This window comes from Frankliniella occidentalis, unplaced genomic scaffold, assembly GCF_000697945.3.
Source record: "Frankliniella occidentalis isolate FOCC.00 unplaced genomic scaffold, Focc_3.1 Scaffold258, whole genome shotgun sequence".
In the NCBI taxonomy this organism is placed as follows: domain Eukaryota; kingdom Metazoa; phylum Arthropoda; class Insecta; order Thysanoptera; family Thripidae; genus Frankliniella; species Frankliniella occidentalis.
The window spans coordinates 344276-350525 of record NW_026267384.1 but is presented as its reverse complement, the minus strand read 5'-3'; positions in this window follow the sequence as shown (position 1 = coordinate 350525).

Sequence of the window (6250 nt, the reverse complement as noted above, 5' to 3'; positions counted from 1 at the left end):
GGGGGTGAAGGGCACACCCCACCTGCTGATGGCTTGGCGTGCCCCCGCTAAGAGCTTCACACACGCACTTCCACCATTTGCGCCTCTTTCTCCCTCTCTCTCCTGTCCTCTCTCTCTCTCTCTCTCTCTCTCTCTTGTTCGTTCCCTTGTTCGCCGCCCCGCCAGCTAGCCCCCAGCAGACTCGTCATACTAATTAGACCGACTCACTCTCCAGTACGACTCTCTCTCTCTCTCTCTCTCTCTCTCTCTCTCTCTCTCTCTCTCTCTCTCCTTCATCGTCAAGCCCTGAAAATAATGTACCTTCACAGAAAGGCGTCGTCTTTTCGCACGAATCTAAAACATTAGTTGAATGCGAATGCAATCCATTTTTGGCTAAGTTAGTTCTGTCATTACTCCCACTGAAAACAAAAGCGTGCAACTGGCATACACATAGTAGTGTTCAACTTCATTGTGACACTCTCAGGCGTTAGGGTGGAAATTTGAATACTTACAAGTGCTAGTGTCCGAAGCTTCACACCCAGAAAACTGTGTTCTTGATTTCAGTACAAGTTGAATACAGTTGAGAACATGTACACTTTAAAGTGTGCAATGTAGTGGTGAGCACTTGCATGTGCACGCAAGTTGCACTCACGCTTTATCAGCGCATTCGATCGTTTACTGATTGTACAGTTTTATTTTCTTTTGCCTTGCTTGAATTCATGCTGTTGTGTCTGTTGAGTTGGTACCAGTTTTACTAACTTTTTGAACCTGAAAACTTGTGGCATTGTCGTATTGTATAGTTCAGTACAACACTTTTTAGTATATAGTTGGACTCAGCCAAATAAAATACTAGGCAATCAATGTTATGGAAGGTGAGAGACCCGCATCGTCCAGATGAGCGAGGACGGCAGCCTCCAGCCAAGTCGACCGCAACTTGGCACACGGTACGCACGGCGACGCACAGGTACCCAACCACCGACACGGGTACCAGGTACCCGTTGCGCCACAGTGGAATGTTAATGTCAACTGGTCGTCCTTTGTCCATCCTTCTTCCACTCGCAGGCGATACGACCTGGCATTCCACGAGGGTCGGGAGTTTCGAATAACTTAGAGAGCGCGACTACAAAAATCGCAATGAAATGAAGTAATCACTTTTGGACCGTACGGGCTGTGAATGTTTCAAAGGAAGTCGAAACGGGGCATTGTAAACAAACATGCCGAGTGCCGAGAAGGCATTGTTCTAATAATAAGATATTTGTTTTGTCCGTACGATTTAAATCAATTCTTGCTAGACAAAATTCAACCTCAATATCTGTGAACAATTATATTGTAGCTAGCTCGATCCGGGCGTGGGGCGTGAAATGTGTAACTATACTTACAGTTATAGTGGGTAACGTACTCGCGCTGTGCTACCCGGCTCAGCCTTGACTGTTTCTCGGTGAGAGGTGGAATATAGATCGTTGCGTCCGTTTTTCTCAGATTTATTCGGTATATTACGGGAGCTCGGCGCCTGCGAGACCAGGGGTAGGCTACCCCGCAGTACACACAAGCACTGTAGGCAAGATGTTGCCTAACTACCAGGCGCTATGAGACCTCGTATCGGCAGTTTCGTAACAGCTAATAACGGAAGGAATTTCTCGATAATCTCAAAGGGGACGGCGGACGTCCTCGTCGGAAATGATATCGCGCTCGCACTTTCTGGTCAGGCTGTAATGCTATGCTGAGAGCAGGAGAGAGAAGGCAGGAGAGGTAGTCTATATGTGTGTTAGAGAGAGAGAGAGAGAGAGATCCGACCCTTTTCCCATTCCCAGCGTAAAGTCGAAGCAAAAGAGGCAGGAAAAGGGGGCAACCGAACCTTGGACATCGATTGAGACCGAACTGGATGAGGGAGAAGAAGGGTGTAGAGAGAGAGAGAGAGAGAGAGAGAGAGAGAGAGAGAGAGAGAGAGAGAGAGAGAGAGAACTGTATTTATGTACCGAGAGCAGTACGCACCACGTGCCAGTGATGCCGAGGTGAGCCGCTTAGTGCCCGGGCTCGCCTCAGTCGGCTCTGTTGCAGCAGAAGCAAGTCTGTTACCGTGCAGACCGAAAAAAAGGAGATGGAATAAAACGCGGCAAAGGCTGGAAGTGAACCCCATAGGAAGGTTGCGATATAAAGTCCCCCCCCCCTCTCTCTCTCTCTCTCTCTCTCTCTCTCTCTCTCTCTCTCTCTCTCTCTCTCTCTCTCTCACACACAAACACACACACACACATACACACGCACACACGCGCGCGCGAAATCTTTGCACTGTATGTTGAGCGAGAATAACTTCCCTCCTAGGTGTTCTATTCGTGGAGTTCCTCCGACTGACGGTAGGGTGCGCCGTCCTTTCCTTGTCAGTATTCTTTTGTTTACTTCCTGATTTTGTCAGACAGCAGTGGCACCGCCGACGCCACCCAGGCGACTTCCTTCAAGCACTCCTGTTTGTTGACAGATAACAAAGGTTTTATATCAGCTAGATAAATTTCACGTCGTCTGCGCCTGAAGTTCAACTTGGTTCTACTTAGCGAAACAAAACGGACTTCCTTTTTTTCTCTTGATGGGGCTCTGCGCGCGGCCACGGTGGGCCAAGAAAATGAACGACAGCAGCAGCTGGAACGAATTCAGCCTGTCTGATCTCTAAGGTGATGATTATGATGATGATAATGAACACTATAGTGCGGCGTGGCGCCGTGACGCTAGGGAGAGAAAAGCAATACGAGTGCCTGGTAGTGGCCGGCAAGGCGTTATGCGTTACGTTACACACACACACTCACACACACACACACACATACAATGCAGGGTGACGTGCGGTCGTGCGTGTGTGTTTCCAATCCATTCTCTCTGCTAGTCGCAATGACGTCGATACCAGTCGCTCAAGCAGCGGCGGAGATGGCGCCTTGGCAGGCCTCGCACAACAGGAAAAGCAAAAGTCGTTTCTTAAGGCTAATTCTTGTAACTTTCAAGAAAAACGGAAATTTAAGAACAATTAAATGCTTAAATATGATGTAGCATGATCTATAGGTTCCGGTACTACTGTATTGCAGCAACTCTAATTTCCTACACTTCTCACCTGTGCAACATCAAACGTTGCCCATGATCGATCGCACAGCCGGAACTTAAACGAACTGGAATCGTTTATTTCGATGACGAGTTAGTTGCACCACCACCTCTGGGCTTGCTGCGGCGGTGGCAGCGGCAGCAGCAGTAGCTCGCTTAGGTTGCCCCCGGCAGGCCTGCTGGCCAAACCGGCCTGGTGGGCCGCGCCTCGAACCCGGCCGGCCCATGCGGCTCTCGGATCTGGCCTGGCCAGCCTGACATCACCGCCACCGCCTCGCCCAGCCTCGCCTCACCTCTGTGACACGTCAGTGACACGTCACCCGTGCGTGACGTGACGCCGTAGAGATACTTTTATCCTTCTAGACTGTTTAGTTGACGCCCGCCCGGATCTTGTACACTCTGCATGGCTATGCTATGCAGAAAAAATGTGACCGAAGGTAGACCTTGCGTGAATATGGACTATATTGTAACATAGGAACGGCACGCCTGTCAAAAATATCTGTATAAGTTCTCACATAGTAATGTTTGCGGTTGTAGATAATTTGCAAGTGATTTGTTGTTTGTTTTGAAATTAACACTCTCTTAAAGTTTGCTTGTTAGAAAAAATATGTGAAACTCAATGCATTGTGCCAAAAAAAGTCTTAGAACTAATTTCAATTTGCGACCTAACGACATAAAGCAATAAAAATTTTGCCAAATTTTGGCAGGGATTGGCAGGGGCTTAGGGGCTGTCCGGCATATTATGCATACAAAGGTGTATGGTGAGAGTGCGACAAAGGTGTATGCCCAGACTGCGATTCAAGTCGCACTGTTTTCTGTAGCCTACACCTTTGTTGCTCATTTCTCTGCAAATTCTGGAGTCATCTACCTGAAGGTTGAATTCAGTGAGAATTTAACTGAGGGATCATCCCGGAAGTACGTCCATCATTTGCCGTTGCGAGCCTGCCCAATTGGCTCACAATGCCAGCTCTTAAAGCGCCTGATAGATAGGCAACATCTTCCATGCAGTGCATGCGTGTACTGCGCGGTGGCCTACCCCGAGTCTCGCAGGCGCCGAGCTCCCGTTATTTGCCTAATGAATGTCAGAAAAGCAGACCTACTTTCTGGACGATCCATTATTGGCTGATTTACGATTTACCATGATGCCGAGCCTAGCCAAGCCCAAGCCTAGCCGAACCTAGCCTAGACCGACAGCAGCAGCCCTAGGAACCCGTTCAGCGGCTATAATCCAGGCTAGGCGAGGCCCCAAGCCTGGAAAATGAGCACCAGCAGTTGGCGTCTGTTGCTCCGCTCAGGGCAGCGCAAAACGTGCGATCGTTCTAAAGTTCAGCAAGTCGCTCACCTCAAAGTGGGTCGACATCGACACTATAAATTAAAGGACAACCTTAAAAAAGGAGCTCTATATGAGTATGATGAACTTGCTTTTACATTCGTGTGCCACTGTAAACCGGTCGGCGTGTTTTAACGCCAAATTATTGGCGTTCTCTCTTAAGAACACCAAATATGGACGTTTTTCTTCTCAGAATGCCTAATATTGGGGTCTTTGAACTCTATATGGTTCCCAAACGCCACGCCTCAAAGGAACGGTGCACGGTTAAATAACCACAATTACCTACTCACTTTTGTATATACGACAGTAAAGATAACATTGTTTCGTGTTCACTTAGTGCAAGGTTTAAAGTGAGTGGTGTCTTGCCTGCTCCCCCCCCCCCCCCCAAACAACCGCCACCCAAAACAAAACTGCGTCGCAGTAACAAATAAAAAATAGTTTCTTCGGATTTCTATCACTACTTCTGGGTTGGGGCAAGCTATCTCCATCCCAAATCTAAGGCACCGCCAGGCCCCACTCAACTTGGTGCCACATTGCATTGCGGACGGCTCGTTCACTAAAGCTGTCGCCACGGTAAAAAAAAAAAAAAAAACACTGCCAGCTTTAAAGCAGTCGGCGGGTAAAACTAAGCACCTGGTATGATATATTTTACACTCGGGCTCGATGATTTTACCCAACAAACTTTACCGGTTTGCTGTGCGGTGCTGTGCGCTCCAGGGTGGGGTGGCATATTTATACGTTGTATACGAGAAACTGACATACAAAAAGAACGCCGCCGTGATGACCGAGAATGAAAGGGGCGAAAGAAGAAAGGGGAGATATTAAATTGAAAATTTGTGTAAGGGACAATTGCGAAGGGCTAAGATCCCCTCGGTCTTGGCGGTAGGCAGCAGGCGAAGTACAAACATTATGGAAGCAAGGGAAAAGAGTGAGGTGGGGGTGAAGAAAAATTAGAGCAAGTGCATTCATTTTTTCTTACCGCTGCCTGCGGCTTCTCCACCTCTTCCTCCCACCGCATCTGACCCCCTAACCCTGCCTCATACTTCCAAAATCTGGATTTATGGAGGATTACCGCGTGATATCCGTCCGGGCGCGCAGCGGTCCACGCCCAAGTGTGCGGCGTTTACTTCTGTCCGACCCGCGCCGGGGGCTGGGCGGCGACCTGTTGCATTGAACATGGCGCCCCTCTCCTAGAAGACCCTCTCTCCCGTGCGCGCACGTACGCACGCACGCACCCGCACGTACCCACGCGCACCAACCCTCATCAAAAGCCCCGGCGCTACCGTGGCATAATCCCCTGACGTCCAATAATATTTACTTGACTACAATTTTCCGGTGAGGTGCGCAGCGCAAGGCGTGGCGTGGCGTGGCGGTGCGGTGTGGAGGCGGCTCGGCCCGGGTTGTATTAAGGCACCCCGCGCGTGTATTAAGGCACCCCAGCCCGGCCCCGGCCCGGCGAGGGGAGGGCTGGGCTGTCAGGGGCAAAGCGGAGGAAAAATAATGATTATCGATCCCTCTGACGGCCGGGATGGGATCGCGGTGGGGATCCCCGTAGCCCCTCTCCTCCCTAGCACGGCGGTGCCGGAACTGCCCGTCAGAATCCCTCCCCCGTGACATATTAGTTTGCCATTTTTATTATTCGCCAATACCGACACGGGGAGCGGGGCGGCCCTATGCACCTGCAATGAGGAACGGCAGAAGCGCGGGCGGGGCGGGGCTGGTGTGGGTTGGGGGCGGAGAAAACGACCCGACGGTGTCGCGGAAGTAATAGCCTCGCTCGAAGATCGTGATCCGTCATGAGAGATGGGGTCTGCGACAAGTCATGAGAGAGAGAGAGAGAGAGAGAGAGAGAGAGAGAGAGAG